Source organism: Gossypium hirsutum, chromosome D07 (genome assembly GCF_007990345.1).
Source record: "Gossypium hirsutum isolate 1008001.06 chromosome D07, Gossypium_hirsutum_v2.1, whole genome shotgun sequence".
NCBI lineage: Eukaryota > Viridiplantae > Streptophyta > Magnoliopsida > Malvales > Malvaceae > Gossypium > Gossypium hirsutum.
In genome coordinates this window covers 23,457,379-23,480,080 of record NC_053443.1, presented here as the reverse complement: position 1 = coordinate 23,480,080, position 22,702 = coordinate 23,457,379, and the positions used below count along the sequence as shown (strand labels likewise).

The 22,702-nt window shown below is 34.3% G+C and overlaps 1 long non-coding RNA gene across 1 annotated transcript; it reads right to left on the bottom strand.

The window, feature by feature from the left end:
- Positions 1 to 5,115: 5,115 nt before the first annotated feature.
- LOC121219100 (uncharacterized) lies at positions 5,116 to 7,324 on the bottom strand. Its single transcript, XR_005915804.1, has 3 exons — positions 7,108 to 7,324; positions 5,684 to 5,816; positions 5,116 to 5,599 (listed from the first exon to the last, which is right to left on the bottom strand). It is a non-coding gene; the product is annotated as an uncharacterized lncRNA (long non-coding RNA).
- Positions 7,325 to 22,702: the final 15,378 nt, after the last annotated feature.

Here is a 22,702-nt window from a genome sequence, read left to right as displayed (position 1 = left end):
CGTCAAATCTCAACCTTTAATTTTAATCTCAACTCCCTTTTTTTTTCTTTATTTTTTAAAAATTTAAAGTTAAATTTAGATTTCAAAATTAAGTTTTAAATTTTGGATTCTTAATTTCGATGCTCATAGAGTTTAAGTTTTTAGGATTTTGTGTTTCTGTTTCAACTTTTAAATTTCGGGGGTTGAAGGTTCGGGTTTTATAGTTCGAGATTTAAAGTTTGAATTTCAAAAATGATAAAAAAAAAAACAATAGGCTAACACTGTTGATCATTTTCCTAAGGATTGGCTTACTATTAGCATAGTCTAATGTAGGATAAAAATGATTAAAATTTCTGTAGAGAGAATTTTATTTATCTTTTGTTGATTTTAGAAACGTTTATTGTTGCTGCCAATAATTAAGAATAAAAAAATCTCATTAATGGAGAAAATTGAATAGTAAGACAAGAGCAGCCAGAAAATTGATTAAAATGAATGCAAAAGTAAATGTAATGACTTGGAAAATTATGTTATGAATAATTTAAAAAAAAAACAGAAAGAAATTGTAAAAGTCTTCTTACATCACCTTTTCTTGTGAATAAAACAAGATATTCTAGAAGTGGACATGGTTCCCATCCTAGACCTAATAAAAAAAATTTAACCAAATTCATGATACAACTAAAACTGTCATCTAAGGCTTTAGATTACTCATTTACTGCTTATTTTCCACATAAATGAATAATCAATGAGGCCAATTCCAACATTCCACCTACTTATCATTTTATTTTCTTTTATATATTAATTTAACACATTTCCATCAATCTAATCATCTATTTTCTTTCTTTTTGAATATAATTTAAGAGTGGGACGGGTAATTCAACTATTACGTAATCTTACATTTCTAAATAATGTCAAGATATCGTAATATATGGTGTAATCCCATAATAACTATTTCTTTAGATTATCTAAGATTCCAAACAGAATCTAAAATTTAAGTCATATTATATTATGGTTTATTGCATTGGTTGTAGAGGATTTTTTTTTTATTTTGTTTGTTGGATGCTCAAGGAAAATGGATTTCTTTAAAATTTTTGAATTTTGATATTGAGTTAATCCACGAACTTGAAATTGTTTGATTAATCTTTTTCCTTTATGAATTTATTTGATCAATCTTAGTTACTATCTTCTTTATATGATTTTAAATTTTAAAAATAAAATCTTCCACCTTCTTTTATCTTCCATAAAAATTTACAAATAAGACTATAAGAGCTTTTTTATCCATATTGCCATAAACATTAACATTTTTTTTAAAAGGAATCTGGACTGTTTCAAAAAAAAAAAGTCTTCCATTTATATTCTTGTAATATTCTTATTCATTTTACGGTTTAAAACTAGTACTATTTAACATCGATGACTTTAGGATTCGAACTTAATCTAAATGTGTGGGGAAAATTTCCAATTCCACTTTTTCCAACGAGTTGTGATTTGGTTAGTGTTTTTTTTAAATAATATTTGTTATTTGTTAGGTTAAAATATGTAAGCAATCCCTCTACTATGACAAAATTTGAGATTTAATGCTTATACTTTAGAAGTTAAAATTTAAGTTATTTTTCTTTTTTCGATTTAAAAGTTTTAGTCAAATCATTAATATCGTTAGTATATTTCAAAATTTGTCAATTTGATATGTGGAGTAAGCTATCCTAACATGATGTAACATGTCATTAACAAAAAAAAAGATATTGATAAATTTTGATAGAAAATATTAACGAAATTATATTAGAGAATGATTTTTAAATTAAAAAAGAAAAGAAATAGAAGCATGATTTAAATTAGAAGTTTTAAAATGTAAGAAGTGAATCACAAATTTTGTTAAAACTAGGAGGAGGGAGAAGAGAGTTTGATCTCATAAATCAAACGTCGGTGGATCCTCTAAGCTTAGGCCTCCCCCACATAGGAGTTCCAAAACCAGGAAAATTGCAAAAATAAAAGGTTGTCAAAACTAGTCGGTTTTCAGGACCACTTCTATTGTAAATAATAATTTCAAACTTGTTATCTGTAACAAATCATATGGTTGAGAAGAGAGATATATAAGCTATAAATACCATGTCTCGCAGTGGAGCAATTGGAAGGGAGGAGCACCAATGCACTGAATGTAGATATATCCTGAATTACCACTTTAGTCCCTCTTGGTTGGAAGAAGTCTAATCTGATAAACAAGAATGAGAAAGTTTGTCTGAAGTTACAACTCTAATTAATTGTCATTTTCCAAATAATGAAAACATCATACACGCAGAGAGAGTTGATGCGATTACACATATAATGAAGACCCCACCAGCAGGAGTGGGGGTTAGCCGATATACCGCCTCAGCACGATGAAAGTGTAAATTAATGGCGACAATAGTATCCCCTAGCAGGATGACTCAAACCCCATAAAGGAGAAAAGGAATCATCTTTGATTTAGTTGGCATCAGCTGTGATCCCTTCCTTTCTGTCGTTTTCTTATCCAACTCACAAACTTCCCCTTTTAGGTCTTTATAATATTAATAAAAACCTACCCTCATAATAAGAAGCTTCGTTTCTTTTCAACTCTCAATAATTATTAGTTACCGCCATGCATCTCCCTTTTATCCCCCCCGAAACAGCAGCCATAGATCAGTGAAGGACATAGCTTCTGTTAAAACATGGGGTCTTAGCCTCCTCATTAGATTATTTCCGGTCAAATATAATTAGCAGTCTTCATCCACACAAATAAAAATATATGACTTTAAAACCAAAAGGATTTAAAAAGTGTGCATCAAAAATTCAATTTGAATGGAGCAATAGTTAAAATCTTTATCCAAACACTTATTTTATAGAAATTCAAATTGTGTTAACTCCATTCCTTACTCCTAATAATTTGGGTTACAACAAATCTTTGGGTAATTGTTCAGTTTTTTATGCTAAATTGTGGGGCATTCTCAATGGGCTGACCCTTACCTAAGATAAGATTTTTTAGAGCGAAATGATTCAAGTAGATAGTTTAGAGGTGCTCAAGACCATTCAAGACTTCTCCTTGACAGCTTCAACTTTGAGCCTTATTAGAAGAATCCATCAACTTTTAGCGAAGTTTGAACATTGGGCCATACAACATATTCTTAGGGAGTTGAACAAATTGGAAAATCGTATGGTCAAATTGGCATTTGATACAGGTCAAAACTTGATAGTGTTTGAAGAAATCCCAGGGAAAGTGTTAGTAATCTCACCTATTGTCAAAGCAAGTGTTAACCTTGCTCAAAGGTCTCCTATATAATTAGCTTGTTTTAAGTTGGTTTTCTTTTAACAAAAAAAATATTTTTTAAATTAATTAATTAAGTAATTGAGGGTTTAGGAAAAAAAGTTGATTCAATTAAGCTTTTGGTAGTAAAAAAATAATAAATGCTGACGTGACCAACTAAAGTAAAAAAAATTTGATACGTGACATACTATATGAATAAGTATATTGATATAATATGTCAAATCAACATAAATTTAAAAAATTACAAAATCCTAAAATATTATAAGAAAATTCTAAAACATGTGAATCTGAATAAATAGTTATAAATAATTTAAACATCTATTTGTCAAAATTTATTTTTTCAGAATATTATAAAAATATTTAAAAAAATGATAAATAATTAAAAATCTAAATATATAAGTAATTATAAGAATAATAAAAAAATTATCATCAAATTTTAGCAATTGCGACTAAATTCAGGATTTTAATTATTTCGTTCAAGACCTCATAATATTTCGAAAAAGATTTAAGATTTAATTAACAAAATTTTAATTCACTCATAATTGTTTTGTTAGTATTATATGAATTTGAAAAGTATATTGTTATAAACTTAGGAAGCGTACATTATAAATGCAAAGTATATGATTTATGAATTGGTGAGCCACATATTTTTATATGATTAGGAAATGATGTTGGATTCGAATCGAGAATTAGTTAGAGTATTAGTTTGGAGAATGGTATTAAAGTGGTTAGATTGGAAATTTATACGAAACGGTTGAATTAACTATTGAACATGTTTTTTATAATGATTTTTAATTAAATTGGTCAAACTAACAAACCAGTTGCCTGATCGATTCAAGCATTCTAAAAATATTGGACCTAGGGTTAGTTTCTCATTGCATTTGAAAGTGCCATGAAAAAAATGCTTTTGAAAGGTTTGCTTTAATATTTAAATGTTTAATATTGCTGTCAAAAAGTGATTTTGAGGAATAAAATGTCGATAGACATGATGTTTTGAAGTAAAAATATGCATTAAACAATATTCAAATTCGTTAATATTATGATATTTTTGTATAAATATAAAAAAATAATTTATTATAACTCATTATTAATATTTCGATATATGAAATACATTTTTTAAATATTTGTAAATAATTAATATTAAATATTTGTAAATTTTAATTTGACTATATAATCTATATTTTAAATATTATTAAAAATATAACAGTTACAAATTTAAATATAGTGTTATGTATTTGAAATAAATTTCAATAGGAAAATATAAATATTACATAAAATACATTAGATTATAAATAATAGTTAAAAATGTCATTTAACTCCAAAAGTGTATTTCCCAAAAAGCAAAATTTTTTTTTTTTTTTTGCCTTTGGATTCAAAAGCAATATTGACTTCAAAAGTTGTTTATTTACACTATGTTTGGTTGGCTGTAATGGAATAAAGCTGTAATCAATAATTCAGTTGTTTGGTTGAATGGAATAAATGTTGTAATAGCATAAGAAAAATTATTTCAATGACTAAATTACCCTTAACAGAATTTTTTTAGGTAGATGATTATTATTAAATTTTAATAAGTTATTATTAAATATAATTTAATAATAATAAATAATTTAATCATATTTTAACATAATTATTATTAAATATAATTTAATAATATAATATATAATTTAATAACATTTTTAATATAATTATTATTAAAATATGAATTAATAAAAATCATAATATACAATATTAGAAAAATAATATATAACCTACTTTATTATTTTTAAACTGTAATACATATTTAATGTGCTAAAATATGATTAGCGAAGCAAATAATTTAATTATCTTCTAAACTAAAAAGTAAAAGATTAGAAGTAATAAATAGCTTGAGAATTATATTTTACATCCAAACATAATGTTCATACGTTAACAACAAGTTATATGATATCATTAACTTATATGCCATAATCTATATGTTAAAATTTACAACATCAAAAAGTTATAACAATCTATGGCATTCTACTAATGACATCTTGCCATCCAAATATTACATATACAAAAAGTTACCAAAAAGTCACTAACACAACCATCTTCTTTAAAGATGTGGAACCATCTTGGTTTGGCTTCGACGGTTGCAGTTGTGTAGCCGAGACATCCATTTCATTCAAGGAAACATCATCTTCGCATCTATGGTAATCGTTTCCTTCTTCAAGATTATTTGCAGTAGCCACATCTTCATCATCTATTTCTTTAACAATATCTACAGTTGTTTGAGCATCTTTCCTAGTGGCTCGATCTTTTGCATATATGAAAGTAAGTTGGTTATAATAAGGGGAACTATGATGTCTAAATTGATCGGCTGCTTTATGACTATAAAAGAAGAAGAAGAAAGAATTCACATTAGATATAAGTTTGGTCAAAACAAGATAATAGAAAATAGAAAATAATTCTTACACTTATATATGAGTTCCACACAGCATCTTCAGCAACAACCATCTGCCTATGCTCGTCCCAACCAAAGCTGCTATTGTCTTTTCCACTAAACATGTCGTAAACGGCTGCCCAATCCCTTTCCAATGTCCTAATCCTTGATTCAAGATTAGGTTTAGCCTTCAACACAGCATGAGGTAAAAAATTTTCCAACATTTTTTCCAACTCATTTAAATAATCGGCCTTGAATCTCGTATCTAGCTCCAAGGTAATCTCAAAATTGTTCTTAATCTACAACATTTAAAACATAAAAGAAGAAAAAGAAGAAATGACAACTTAACAACATTTTGAAGTTTCATCATTCCAATTTTATCTACAATATTTAGATTTAACCTTAAAATCTTAGAATTTTTCATCAATTAACTGCCAAACAATAAAAAAATAAAAATATTAATGTATACTTTGGAATTACTTAAAATACTTAAAAGCAGCAACTAAACATCAAAGTAGCATTTTACAACTAAACAAGTAATTCCTCATTACAAAAATCAAAGTAATTCCTAAAAACGTAGAAGAATCAAAGTAATTCATCATTATAAACATCAAAGTATCTTACCATTGCATCTATTGATATTCTTCTGAAATATTAATCAAAGTATCCTACAATTCCCTATACCAAAACTAAACATACTGCTTATTTATTCTCTTTTCCCATCTGTCATGGGTCATGTTAAACTTCAAATTAAAAGGATAAAGAATGATACTAACCGGCAAGTCACCTTCTCCAAACATATAAATGGACTAATCAAGAAAGCTTACGAGCTTCCCATCCTTTGCGACATCAAAATTGCTCTCATCATGTTCTCACCATCTGGTCGTGTCAGTCATTTTTTAGGCAAGAAAAGGTACCCCTTACTAATCGCATCCCATTGAATTACAACTATCATGTTCATGTTTATCATGTTTTTTTTCAACTTTCTTTTTTATTGTTGGACAGTTAATTGATGAACAATTCTAGAATTTTAAGGTTAAATCTAAATATTCTAGATAAAATTACAAATAAAACTTAAAAGTATACTTAAACTACAATTAAACAAAAAACAGTCACTATTGTAGACCCAATTCCCCTTTTTGTTGCAGACCAAGAAACTAAGAAAATATATATACAAAAAAAAACAAAGCAAAGTTGCAACCACATGAAGCTTTAAAAATTCTAACATGGACAAGAAATAGAACTCTACTCGAAACTCTCAAGCTAATTAAAATACAGAAACCCATCAAAGTAAAGCAACCAAATTAACATGGTAAAGAATGAAAATAACCACTCAAAATCAAATCTAAAGCAGAAAAAACTACAATTTCTTGAACCTTGTAGGTTAACAGGGGAAAAATCAGAGATAATTTTAGCAAACATTAAAGCAGTATGAGAGCAAAAGAGAGTTAGAAACCTTGGTTTAGCCTTCAGTTGTAGTATACCTGGAACCCACCAGAAGACGTGATTCTAATGAAAGGGAAAAGCAAAAAAAGAAAGCAAACAAGAAAGGGAACAAGGAGGATGGTTTCAGAAAAGTGAAGGGTAAAAATTGGAAATGGGAAAAAAAGGGGGAAAGTTTCACTTGTGTTGAACTGTTATTCAGTGGTGAGGGAAGGGGTTAGGGATGCAACGTTTTCACGAAATAAGATTGTTTTCAAAGTAGACATAATAAACCTTTACAGCCAACCAAACATGGATTTAGTAGTGGGCCCACCGAATTGGGATGTAACCTATTCCTACACCCCCAACCAAATTAGTATTGCTTAGGACTCTAACAACACTTTTAAAAAAGTAATGAAAAACAAAGCCTTTACTTTTAGTGGACTTTTTATCGAAAAATCAAAAAAACAAGAAATTAATATCTTTATCTTTAGATTTAGGGATATGATTGAATACTTTTTATATACTACTTTCAATAACTATTAATTTTATAGAATTATAATAAATATTTTAATAATTTCTATAATATTTTGAAGCACATCTAGAATGAATTTGAAGAAATGATTGTCCAAATGTAAATGAACTTGAACATCCATTTATCTAGATTCATTATGAACATGTATTTTTTTTTAGTATTTTCTTATAATTTTGTAAGATTTTTATGATTTATAATTTAGAATTTAGAATTTTTAGAATTTTTAAATAATTTTTAATAATTCTTTACCATTTTTAATATTTTTAATATTCTAAATCATGTCTACAATGAACATGGGCAAACTATTGTCTAAGTTCAAATGAATATGGAGATCCATGTATCCATATTCATTCTAGATGTACATGTTTTAGTATTTTTTTAATAGTTTTTAGGGTATTTTTATTTTTATTTTTTCTCATTACTGCTGTCAATTACATTAGCATTCATTAACGGTCAAACCAATCAATGATGATTTCCATTAACAGAACGACTTAATTGATTTTTTTCATCGTTAAAGTGTCAATTGAGTGCAGTTTTCTCCTTAAAGGCTCAACTGATTTTTTTTATTTTTCTTACTAAAAACTTTTTAGACCCTTTTTCTAATTTTAAAAAATTGAAGTTAAAATATTTTGGTTAAAAGAGTTTTTAAATTAACTATTAATTAAAAATAAGAAAAATGCAATCTTTCTATTAATAAAAAAACTAAATAAGATTAAACTAAATAATTAAGTATTAGGTCAACTAAGCCCATGATAAATGATAAATGATAAAGAAATTTTGTTAAAATGAAATTTTGGTTGATATCAAATTCTAAATTTGAGCTCTCGACAATTAACTCTTTTATTAAAAATTTAATATTGAAATGATCATATTTAACCAATCACCAAAAGTCCTAAATTACAAATATACATGTTGACACCATTTTTTTTGTAAAAACGGGGTCGACTTGGATTTTCAAAATAAAAACGAAAATGGGAGTCACCGCCAATCCTTTTTGATGAGGTGTGATCGGCTCACCTCGAAAAGTGGTTGTTTGTAATAAATGATTTGATTTTATTAAAACAACGATTTTGGCCCACGAAATTCAAAAAAGGGTTTTGGAATCGGTTACGCACGAGGAAGGTTAGCACCCTCGATACGCCCAAAATTGGTACCTAGTTGATTACTTAATGTCTTAGTGTCGAAAATTGAAAACTTTGAAGAGATTTAAAATACGATCCTTTATTGAAATATTGAAAATTTTCGGGAAAAGGGCATATTTTACGTTAATCAAAAAAGAAAATTATATCCAGTAAGTTAGGACACAATGTCTTGAATTCCCGATGCGGGAATGAATGCCAAAAATTTACTTATTTAAAAAGATATTTAATTATCTCGGGTTTAGAAAAGGGGTCATGCCCAGTAAGTTAGGACACGATCTTTTCTTAATTCCCGAGATCGTTTAAAACTTGAGAAAAAAGGATCATGCCCAGTAAGTTAGGACATGATTTCTTCTTAATTCCCGGGGTCGTTTAAAACGTGAGTTTGAAAAGATTCGCGTATTTAGATTTATTGTGAAAATCGAAATCCAGTAAGTTAGGGTACGATCTTCTCGAATCTAAACACAAGATTTTGCTTACTTGAAAATAGTAATTTATGCATTGAATAAAATCACGAAATAGTAAAAATAAAACACGATGTTAATACTCGTAATAAAAAAATATTGAATTAGATAATGTAAATATGAATAATACGAACAATCATCATAAATGAAATAAATAAATATAAGAGACAAATCAATCATATAATAACACATAAATAAACGAATAGAATTAAAACGTTCTTTTAAAATAATAATGAGCATGTAAATAATAGTAAAGAAAATGAATAGGATTAAAAATGTAAAGAGATATATGTATATAGATTATAGAAATATAAAAATATAAGTATGTACATATATATTATAAGATATAATAAAAATATATAAGCATGTATATGTCATAGAAAAATGTATGTATATGTATTTCAGAATTATAAAATACGAAAAGTATAGGTGCATATGCATATGTTTAAGTTATAAAATATATATATAATAAAACATGGAACTAAATTTAATGATAATAATGATTATTAACGTAATTAATTTAAAATAAGATAGCTAAAATAGCGATAGAGGATTAAATCGAAACAGGACAATTTTGGAGTTGAAATCATAAAATGAAAAAGACACAGAAAGGGCTAAATCATGACGACCGCAGCAGGAGGAGGATCCAAAAGGAAATAAACCAAATACCCAAAACGCAGCACTGCAATGGACTAAAATGAAACAAAAATAAAATTGTGCAGCTAAATTAAAATAAAAGAAAAGAAAGAAAAAAGGCCAAATTGCAATGCGTAGCAAAAGCGGAAGGACCGCGCACGAAAATATCCCTTTCAAAGAAAACACGCGGATCCTCCCCTAGGGTAGGGTCACCGCGCGGGTCAGGGCCAAAACGGCATTGTTTTGGCACCTGAACCCTAGTTGCAAAACGGCGTCGTTTTATAGGGCTATTTAAGCCCAAAATTTTTTAAAATTTTTCATTTTTCCTTCTTGTTTTCAAAAAAACAGAGAGAGCCTCCCCTCCTAAGACCGGCCTAGGGCTCCGCCCTTACGCCGCCTAGTCTCCATCGTGGACGGTAGTCGGCAATACGCAAAAAGGGCAGTTTTAGCCCGCGTTTCGCAGGATCCTTAAGGGTCAAGCCCTCTCAACCTTAAAAAATAAAAAGGAGGCTCTAGGTGCTCTTTGGATTCGGTTCCGACGATGAAAGAGAACCCTCTAATGGCGTGAAGACGAGGTATCCGGTGAGTCCTCTCTGCCCCCTATTATTTTCTATATTTTATTCTAGTTGAAATAGTTCTGTAAAACAAAACAAAATAAGAAACGAACATAAAAATGAACAAAATAAAAGAACAAAGATCTAAACACCTTTCAAGACTTTTTGCTATTCTGATTCACTGGTGTTCGTAAAAAAACCAAGAAGAAAACAAGTATGATTCTGGCCCTCTTTTATAGCCAATTTCAACAACTTTTTCTTATTATTGTATATTTTCCTACTGTTTCTGTTGCTCTTGCGTGTTTATCTTCTTCTTGCAGATGATTGATGGCCAGTAGCAGGGGCGACAACGTGACATACGGCGGTGGCAGCAGGTCAAGTGGGGTGTGCCACTTGCTGATGAAGGCGGCGCTAGGAGACCAAGGGCCAGCAGATGCGGCGCTAGGGTTTCAATATTTAAAACCCTAGTCTGACTTTGGTTCGTTGGGCTAGTATATTGGGCCTCGGGTTTGGGCTAGTTGGCTATTGGGCTGGGCTTGGGTTAGTAATTGTTTAGGTTTGTTGTTTGGGTTGTAGTGTATTGGGTTTTTGGGCCCTGGGTAAATTTGGGCTTGTACAGCTGCTCCTCTTTGCTTGTTGTCGTGTAACGAGAACAGAGCAAAGAACAAGAAAGACAAAATTTACCCGGTCTTGCTGAATCTTGACTTCTTTGAGTGCTTCTCTTCTTCAAGTAGCTTCATTCCAGTCCACCATGCCTTGTTACTTCAATCCACTCTACTGCAACTTCAAAAAGAGATATGACTTGTGGCTTCAATCCACTCTGCTGCGACTTTAGGGGGTGAGGTTTGTGGTTCTAGTATGTTCCATCTGTGCTAAGGAAATAAGGTTCGTCAGGGAAGTAAGATTTGCTGTTGTAGCTTCAATCTGTTCTACTGCACCGCCAAGAAAGTAAGATCCACCATTGTGGCTTCAATCTTTTTAACTGCAACGTCGGGGAAGCAAGATCCGCTGTTGTAGCTTCAATCTATTCCACTACACAGTCAGGAAAGTAAAATCTGCTATTGTGGCTTTAATCTTTTAAATTGCAACCTCAGGGGTATGAGTAACTCCATTGATCTGTTCTCTAGGGAACATGACCTGTAAAGTCCATTTTATGAACCTATTTACGCCTAATGATTAGGATGCCATGATGATAAAAAAATGAATCAAATGCTCCTAACTAGACGTGTATGAATGATGTTTGCAAAAATGCAGAATGTCATTTTTTCGAGAATGATCTCTCTTTAACGCTTAAGTTGTCGTTGCTCGAAGTTTATTAAGGTTTTATCACTGTCGTGCTATAACGCCTTCTTGCTCGGCTAGCATCTCTAAAGAAAACCAATCAGATTGCTCACATTGTAAACTTTAAAGTTTAATACACTAGGACGCAAAATTTGTATCATCTTTCTCCCGCTGTGACCCAAGGGTAGAAAAATATGGCTTTTCACAATCCTCTCCTATCGTAATTCAAGGATACAGAATATGAAGCTCTTCGAACTTTCCTCATTCCACCAAGGTGTCGTACCAAATGTTTATGCACAACTATAACACTTTCTCTTCTGAGAAAACCTCTTCTTATCACTCGGTGATCATTGCTTATTTGTTCATTGAAGCTTTATCACCAACACGACATCTTGTCATTTTGTTCAGTCAATGTTTGGACAACAAAATCTGAAAGGATAGTCTTAATTTAAACTTTCCTTTTTAGACATTTCAACCTTTAAACCTGGTGTGCTCTAAATAATAGTCTTGTTTGATGTTCTTGTATTATTTAGAAACTTCTAAAGTAATATGCAAAACTTCTTTTGTGAAAGTATTATTAGTCCATTAATCATTATTCCAATGCAACATGCTTGCAAAAGATCATCACGATGGATAAAAATAGAATTGTTTTGGGAGCCTACCTCAAAATAAATTTTCAAGGATAGCAAGAATAAAAGAGGAATTGATTGGAACACGTATCTTGAAAAAGAATGAAGTATTCCAAAAACAACAAATTCAGTATAAAGATTAGGTGCCCCAGATATTGCAGCTTGAACTTCTCTGTCCAAACTCTTTGAAAGACCATTCTGTGTTTGACATGTGTTTGGGAGATCTTCAGTACTTTGTTGGTGCCCCAAGATGTCGCTTTCCCTTTCCTGTTGATTCAGGTATAGCAAGATCACCACATGCCCCAATCTGATCAAAATTTGAGCTGCTCTGATCATTTCATATCGCATTCTGATCAAAATTTGAGCCACCTTTTTCGAGTTTCCAATTCAAATCCCCTTTGGTCTCAAGACGCCTTTTACGGGTTTTCACCTTCGCCTCTTCCCCCCCTTTTTTTTGAAATCGCCCTTTGCAGGTTTTCACTTTGATCCCTTTCCTTCTTCAGGTGAAATATTTCTTAACCGAGTTCGAGTTCATAGGGTTTGATAGGCTTTTACCATCCATCTCACTCAAAAATAAGCTCCTCTAGAAAAATCCTTCTTTACAACATAAGGTCCTTCCCAATTTGGCATCCATTTCCCTCTAAAGTCCTTTTGTAGAGGAAGGGTCTTTTTCAACACCAGGTCCCCCTTATTAAATTCTCTGGGACGAACCCTTTTGTTATAGGCTCGCATCATTCATTTTTGATACATCTGACCGTGAAGAATAGCTTTTAACCTCTTTTCTTCTATCAGGTTCAGTTGGTCATATCGAGATTGAATCCATTCGGTCTTGTCTAACTTTAGTTCAGCTAACATTCGAAGAGAAGGGATCTCAACTTCAATTGGTAACACTGCCTCCATCTCGTAAACTAGAGAAAAAGGTGTTGCCCGAGTAGAAGTCCTAATAGATGTTCGATATGTAATGAGAGCGAAAGGTAATTTCTCATGCTAGTCCTTATAGGTTTCAGTCATTTTCCTTACAATTTTCTTGATATTTTTGTTAGCCGCCTCCACTGTACCATTCATTTTTAGGCGATACAGTGATGAATTATAGTGTCTAATCTTGAACTGACTACAAACTTCAGCTATTGAGCTGTTGTTTAAATTTAGCGCATTGTCAGATATAATTCTTTCAGGCATCCCATATCGACATATAATTTCCTTTTTCAAAAACCTACTAACTGCTGACTTTGTGACGTTAGCATATGAAGCAGCTTCCGCTCATTTAATGAAATAGTCGACAACCACAAAGATGAAACAATGTCCATTAGAAGCCTTTGGCGATATTGGCCCGATGACATCTATTCCCCGCATGGAGAAAGGCCATAGAGAAGTCATAACGTGAAGAGGTGAAGGAGGCGCATGTATTTTTTCGCCATAAATTTGACATTTATGGTACTTCTTGGCATAATTAATGCAATCTCCTTTCATGGTGGACCAATAGTACCCGAATCTCATAATCTGTCTGGCCATCATGAAGCCGTTGGCGTGCGTTTCACAGATACCTTCATGGACTTCTTCTAAAATTTTCTTGGCCTCTATAGCATCCACGCATCTCAAAAATACTTGATTCTTTCCCCTCTTATACAAAATCTCTCCATCTATGACATAATCAATGGCCAGTCTCCTCAATGTCCTCTTATCATTTTCTGTCGCCTGGTTAGGGTATTCATGATTCTTTGCATATCGCAGTAAGTCTTGGTGCCATGGATGGTCATCATTTTTCTCTTCCTTAATACTGTAGCAAGGAGCTGGAGTCTCATAAATGCTGATTTGAATAGGCTTCATGTCTTCTGATTTGCTCACTTTGATCATAGAGGCTAAAGTGGCTAAAGCATCAGACATCTGATTTTCGTCTCGTGGGAGATAATGAAAAGTAATACTGTCAAACTCCTCAACCAATTTCAGAACCAAATTCCGATAGCGGATTAACTTTGGGTATCTCGTTTTCCATTCCCCTTTGAGCTGGTAATTATCAATTCAGAGTCTCCGTATACCCCTATTATCTTAATTCTTCACTCTATGGTTGCCCGGATACCCATAATACAAGCTTCATATTCTGCCATGTTAGTAGTGCAATCAAAATCTAATTTACTGGTAAATGGATAATGATCTCAATTAGGGGACACAAGGACAGCCCCAATTCCATTACCTACAACATTCGAAGCTCCGTCAAAGTTTAGCTTCCAAATGTGATTTTCGTGGGAATCTTTTTCAGCGGTTGCCATATACATCAAGTCTTGATTTGGGAAATCAAAACCCAGAGGTTCATAGTCTTTTAAAGCTCTGCTAGCCAAAAATTCAGCTATCGCGCTCCCTTTGACAGCCTTGTGATTTACGTAGACTATATCAAACTCAGAGAGTAGGATCTGCCACCTAGCCATCCTCCCATTCAACGCAGTTGACTCCGTCATATACTTTAGAGGGTCTAACTTTGAAATTAACCAAGTCATATGATAGAGCATGTATTGCCTCAATTGTCGTGTTGTCCAGATTAGGGCACAACATAGTTTTTCAATGTGCGAATTCTCATTTCATAGTCAGTAAATTTCTTGTTGAGATAATAGATCAGATTCTCCTTCTTCCCCGTCTCATCATGTTGACCTAGCACACATCCCATGGAGTTGTCGAACACTGTTAAATACAGGATCAGTGGTTTATCTGGCCTAGGCCGCGACAACACTAGAGTATTGGACAAGTACTGTTTTATCTTGTCAAAAGCCTCTTGGCATTCTTCGTTTCACACATCCGGATTATGTTTCTTTAGAAGACAGAACATGGGGTCACATTTCTCGGTCAGTTGCGAAATGAACCGAGCAATATAATTCATCCTTCCTAAGAAACCTCGAACTTCTTTCTGAGTACGTGGTGGCGGCAAATCTCGAATTGCCTTGACTTTGTCTTGGTCAATTTCAATCCCTTTTTCACTAACTACAAACCCCAGAAGCTTTCCTGACCTAGCTCCAAAGATACATTTGGCTGGATTGAGTTTGAGTTGGAACTTTCTTAATCTTAAGAATAACTTTCTTAAGACTTGCATATGTTCTTTTTCCGTCTGGGATTTTGCGATCATGTCATCAACATATACTTCAATTTCCTTATGTATCATATCGTGAAAGAGGGTTACCATAGCTCTCTGGTCTGTGGCTCCCGTATTTGTCAACCAGAGTGGCATCACTTTATAACAAAAAGTCCCCTATAGGGTTATGAAAGTGGTTTTCTTCATATCTTCAGGATGCATCTTTATTTGGTTATATCTTGAGAAACCGTCTATGAAGGAAAACATTGAATGCCCTGTCGTGTTGTCCACTAGGGTATCAATGTGAGATAAAGGAAAATTATCTTTCGGGCTAGCCTTTTTCAAATCTCTGTAATCTACACACATCCGTACCTTTCCATCTTTTTTAGGGGTAGGTACAATATTGGCCACCCATTCTGAATACTTGACCACCTGCAGGAACCCAGCATCGAATTGTTTTTGAACCTCCTTCTTTATTTTTAGTACCACATCAGGCCTCATCCTCCAAAGTTTTTGCTGAACAGGTTTGCAATCTTCTTTTATAGGAAGGCGGTGTACTACAATGTCGGTACTCAGTTCAGGCAAATCCTGGTATGACCACGCGAAGACGTCTTTAAACTCTCGAAGCAACTCAATGAAGTCTCGTTTTTCTTCCTTAGCTATGCATGTTTCGATCTTCACCACCTTTCCCTCCTCCAGGGTCACAATCTTCACCGTCTCCTTGTGAGGTAGGATTTGTTTCTCCTCTTGCTCTATCATCCTCAACAAGTCCGAAGATAGGTTACTATCTATGTTATCTTCAAAGTCATGAGATCCCTCTAAACACATATCTCATTCAAAAGGGTTTTCCGAGTCCATAGTAGAGTCACTCACATCATTGATATCTGGGGACCTGTTATAGGTACCAACGAATATATAAAGAATGTATGAATTTAAGCATACTTATGGTATGATCATGAATTAATGAAAGAATGATTTGAAAAAATCCAAAATGACTATTCTTGCAAAAATAATGAATCTTGAAATAATATCTGCTCCAAAATAGTTGCAAAGATATATTTCATTAAAATAACGATGTTCAGACATATGCCCATTTCACAAAAAGTTCCCATTATCTCTAGGCTAAAACAACAAGCATGTTTTGAATATTACTCTAAGAAAGCTCTAAAAACTTCAGGTATTTCTTCTACAGTCCAATTATTTAGAACACTCTCAGGTTCATAGGGACGTATATCTAACATAGTCCCTTCTTCATTCGTCTCCTCATGTATGGCGTTGATGCTCTCTTCCCTCGGCACACTTCTCTCGTGATGAATGATTCCCCCAGACATAAAAGTTTCAAAAATGTGGGGAATTATCATGGGTTCCCATTTAATCTCCTCTCCACTTAGGCGTACTCTTATTCTTTCTTGTCTTTTTTCTAACTTTTTCCTTCTCTGCTTTATGTCTGGCTTATATCCCAAACCAAAGCGATCTTATTTTTCCTTCAGCATTGGAGCCTAAATTCTTCCTTGGAGACATCTCCCTAATCCTCTTCCGGGTAAAGCTCATTTTCCCACCAACAATTGTAACCCCATCTTCGTAGTTTTAGATATTTTTGGTATTGGAATTTTACTCCCCTCAGAAATAAATGTTACATTTACAAACTCCAAAGGCCGAAATGAGCATTCAACTGCCTCATCATTAATTTACACCTATGGAGCATCATTAGCTACAACTACTATGATGTCCTCTTCGGTGTTTATTGTCACCAGCCGACCTTCTGACACCAACTTCAGCTTCTGATGTAACGATGATGGTATAGCACCCGCCGAATGTATCCATGGTCTTTCTAATAGACAATTATAGGAGGGCTTGATATCCATTACGAGAAAGTCCACCTCGTAAATAGTTGGGCTGATCAAAAAGGGCAACTCGATTCTTCCCATGACATTTCTTTTGTGCTATCGAATGCCCTCACTACGTTTTGACATGTCTTCATATTCGAACTATCCATAGGCAGCTTGTTAAGTGTGGATAAATGCAATACATTCAATGCTGACCCATTATCTATCAAAAATCCTAGCAAAGTATACTCCTTGCATCGGGTGGTAATATGCAAAGCTTTAGTAGCCCCCTACCTCCTGGTGGTATCTCTTCATCGTTAAAGAAAATGAAGTTGTCGGCACTTATGTTGTTGACCAGTCAATCTAATTTATTGACAGAGATGTCATTTGCCACATAAGTTTCATTCAGTACTTTCATCAATGCCCTTCGATGCACCTCTGAACATAAGAGCAAGGCTAGCACGGATATGCGAGCTGGTTGTTTATGTAGTTGTTCCACAACACTATATTCGCCGTGCTTCAAGAATTTGAAGAATTCCTTGGCTTCTTCCTCTTTCACTGGTTCGGTAATAGGTAACACAGGCTCGACTATTTTTTCCTTCTTTTGTTCCGTCACTATGACCTTTCCTTTTACTGGCTCGGCTGAAAGACTTATCAAGTTGTAGCGCTTCCTACTATGCGTATAAGAACCCATACCATGATCCTCTTTTACAATATTGGCTGAAATTTCCTTTCCTTGAATAGTTGTGTTACACTCATAGTTCCACGGGACTTTCTTGTTATCCTTGTAAGAGAAGGCTGCGGGCTTCTAGATTATTATCTTTGGTATTACCGACATTTCTGCCTCATTATTCCTTGGTCGCGAGATGATGATCACAGGATGGTTTACTTTCGAAACCCTTGTCGTTGGTTCCGACGCGCATATACTTCCTTCTCCTTGAACTTCTTTATAGAACTCCATTTCTTTACCATCCATCATGTCTTGAACCAAGTTTAGAAATTCTGTGCACTCTTGGAGTTCGTTCCCTTCTTCATGATGAAACTCACAATAATTTCTCGTCTCCTTGCATTTCCCTTCTACATTCGAACTAATTAACCCTCTATCTATCATTTTCTTCCAGACGCATTTCAAAGGAGTTCTTATTTTTCCAACTCCTCACGTTTCTACTTATCATGTTTACCCTTTTATCAGCATGGATAGGCAATGGATTTTTCGCACTGGATGAATAATCAATCTTGACAACACCCATACTGATCAGCTTTTCAACCAGCTTTTTGAAGGCTGTGCAATTTTCTATTGAATGCCCCGTAATCCCTGCATGATAGTTGTATTGTGCATTAGCGTCATACCATTTGGGGTACGGAGGTTGTAAGGGCTTTAAGTAGAAAGGGGCGACAATATATGCATCAAACAAGCTTTTATACAGCTCTCTATATGGTACCGGAATTGGCATGTACTGAGGCTTTTCCGTGTTCTGTCTTGTGCCGGATTCCTGTCTTGATGAACTTAGTTGATTAGCAGCCACCTTTTCTGGTTGGTTCACCGTGATCGATTTTGAGTAACCCTTATTATAGGTACTCATGTTGTTTACCTTATTTTCCTTTTTCTTTGGAGCCGACCTTCAGTTACTTTCTCAGCCTCGATCTTCCCACTTTTTATGATATTTTCAATCATTTCTCCGTTCATAACTATGTTAGAGAAGCTTTTCGTGGCACTTCCCAGTATATGAGTGATAAATGGTGCCTTCAGTGTGTTAATGAAGAGTATTGTCATTTCTCTTTCTAGGAGTGGTGGCTGGACCTGAACGGCAACCTCCCTCCATCTTTGTACGTATTGCCTGAAATTTTCGTTAGGCTTTTTCTCTATATTTTGCAGAGTAATCCTATCAGGGACCATATCAGCTACATGACTGTATTGCTTCATAAATACTTGAGCTAAGTCCCTCTATGAACTAATCTTGGTACGACTTAATTGATTGTACCACTTAGATGCTGCCCCTGTGAGGCTATCTTGAAAGCAATGTATAAGCAGTTGGTCATTGTTGACGTATCCAGTCATACACCTACAGAACATGGTAATATGAGCTTCTGGGCAACTGGTCCCATTGTATTTCTCAAATTCCGGCATTTTGAACTTGTGGGGAAGTACCAAATCTGAAACCAAACTTAAGTCTTTAGCATCAATCCCCTGATAATTCTCAATACTTTCCATTGCCTTGAATTTTTCTTCGAGCCATTTACATCTTTCCTCCAGTTGTTTTGGCAATTCTTTTTTTGTTTTCTCTTTCTCATCCACTTGGTCGAAATCGGGGACAATGGTATTGGTAGGGTTCTCTCCAGGGTTAGAACCTAATTCAGTTTGAAAGTTCATTGGCATTAAGGTACTAGCCTGAAACTGCTGAGGCCTAATTGTAATAGAAGACCTGCGTTGGTGTATATTAGCTTGGGGCTGTACATGTGGAGGAGTAAAGCCAGGAGGGTAGAGGGGTCCATCATTATCATCTTCTTCAACATTAACTATGGGGTCCTTTGCTTTGTCATTTCCCCCAGCTAACAGTTGTGTTAGTTGAGTCATCATGCTTCTTTGAGACTCCGCCATCTTTTTTGCTAAATCTTGCTAAATTTTTTCTAGCCGCTCTTGCATTTGGTCTTGCATCTCTTTTTGGAGCTGTTCAAGCTTTTTTAATCTTTGATCCATGTTCTTTGATTTCTCCCGAGTACCGTAGGGGTGTTGGTTTTTCAGGTTAACTGAAATAATTTTATTCAATTAGGGTCTTTTAATGATCGTTAATGCATATGATGCGATGCAATGCATGAACGCAAAAAAAAGGTGTCAATTCTAATTCAATTTCATTTTAGAAATTTTACTAGAAATCAAACTTTTTTACATAAGATGAATTACAGATACGGCTTAGCCCTAATGCTCAGAACTCTAATCTTCCTAAGTAACGAGGTTAACTCCTGTCCCTGACTCGATTCCAACTCATACTTCACGCTCAGCGTATCAGCTTGTACTGCCAAAGTCTGCAGGTGATCAGCTACCTCTCGGATCTGAGCCACAGCTTCTCCCATAACATGATCTCTATTTCTGACTTGGTTCTGCAAGTGGTGCAGCTGTTCAATCTAACAATCTTCATTAGCTTCCAAGTACTCGATCTAGATCTTAATATTTTGTAGTGCCGTTTCTAACTCTTCTATCCTTTCTTTCATTTCTTCGATCTTGCTCAAGCTTGCTTTCAATTCCATCATAGAATTTCGATTTCGATATCGATGGAGAGATCCTTCCAACTCGGTCACTCTATTCTCTAGTTCATCTATTTCTTTTTGGTTTTCTAACAAACTCTTCTTTAGAGCCTTACTTTGTGTCTGGACCTCTTGGAACTTCTTTTCCCAGCTATCGGCCTTGTTCATTTCTTCTCGAATCTCTTCGCGCCACTGCTCTAAAGTTTTTTCCAACCCGGCAGTTCTCATCGATAGGCGGAGCTTCTTGTAATCTGTCTTCAAGCTATCTAGATCTTTTTCGGCTTTAACTTTCCCTTTTCTTAATCTTTCTGCCTCGAGTTTCTGAACATCCACATCTAATCTCAAGTTCATCTTTTCTTCTTCCATTTGCTCTATCTTCTTTTCTAATTCTGCAGTTCTCCCTTCAAAATCATACTTTATGATTTCTAGTTCAGAAGGGATGACTCGCAAATGTTCTTCTATCGACTGACTATTTTCGTGACTCAGCTCGGGGATATTATCATTGATTCTTTTAACCCACCATTCATTATATTCGGGAGTTGTCATTGGTCCCATGGCTAATCTCTTCATCCGACGTGTCTGGTTCCATGCATTGGGCAGTTCTTGAATTTTTTTTTGTAACTATCACCTTTGTATGATAATTCACACTCAGCTAGTCAGTGAGTTACGGGCATAAACTGTCTTGACCTATACTGCCTCAGCACTAGCAATGGGGCATAACCAACAGCTCTCCAAATTCCCAGCAAGGGAACCCAGTCAAAGTTGCCGCATCGATACAAAATCTCATCTGGAAGCAACCACGAGGCTCTCCATTCGTCATCCTCTTCACGCAGATTCTATAGAATTTCCATCCACTTTTTCTCCGAGATGTCATCCCTCCTCGGTGTAGTTACTATCTCTTTCTGTTGTGAATAATTTTCAGAGAAGACCCGATACAAAACCTTATCAACTCTCCAGAAGTGACTGTGGAACCATACGAGTAAAATCTACGCACATCCGACAAATTTACCTTCACTCGCTCTCCGGCAGGCATTTAGCGACCTGAATGTCTCTGCCAAAATCGCTGGGACTGGTGTAACCCTCTTATCAAGTCGGTCGAACAAGTCAGTGACTGACTCATCAATATGTCCCAAAGCCTTGGGGAATATAACTAAGCCATATATACTTAAAGCAAAGACGTCTACCCTCTTCTTCACATATGGGTGTGTTAGAATTATATCTTTCAAACTCTTCCAAGGAATACACTTACTATCCCCCTTCTGTTGGATTCGAGCTGTAACCCACTCCTCGCTCATTCCGGTTATGTTCATCAGCCTCTTTTTTAAGAAGCTCGGTACATTTATAGCTCTCGAGTAAACTCTATCGACTTGAATTTTTGAATATCAAAGTAAAACCATGTATTCTTCTACCGTAGGCACCAAGTTGACTTTTCCGAACGTGAAACAATTGTAGGCAGAGTTCTAAAATTGTACGAGAGCCTAAAACAGACGCTTGTCTACCTTCATATCTAGCAGATACAGTAAATCTCTGTAATTAGAATAGAATAGCTGTCTGACTTCATCATTCTACTGATCCCAAATTTCCTTCAACTCTTGCAAACTGTTCTGAGTTACACTAATACTGGTAAAGTCCCATAATTCTGATACATATCCTTCAGCCAAGCTATCACCTTTCTCCTGCTGTGTCATTTCTGATCAAATTCGGACAGCCGCATTATCTTCTACCTTATCAAGAAACTCCCTTTCCATGATAAGCTTTCTAACTAGAAACCGAATATGAACCAACGCCTTTTATGATGAAATGCCATATAGTTGAAGTGTCATATAGTCAAAGTAAAACATAAAAATTCAGTATCATGTATAAACCCAATACAATCAAGAAATAATAAAACACCTATTCGGGTATCTTCTAGGGTTTGGTGTAGTTCTACCTAGGGTGAGTTCCTAAGGTTCACTACATGCGGCTTGGCTTCTAGGGTAAAGGTACCCGAACCAGCAGATTCCTCGATCCTCACCCATTATAGGACCGAGTTCAATTCAGGGGAATACATTTCCCTATGGCCATGCGGAGATGAAAATCTCACGAAGGCGTAGTTTCTCACTCCCACTTAAAAGGGTGTGACCAACGGTCATGCAATGCAATGTGTAGAAAGATACCGAAACTTAAACTAACATATTAATTAAGAATCACAATGATAAAAATAGGATGAAATGTAGTAAAAGGATCGTATATTCAAACCAAATTTAAATTTTTGGAAAAAGACA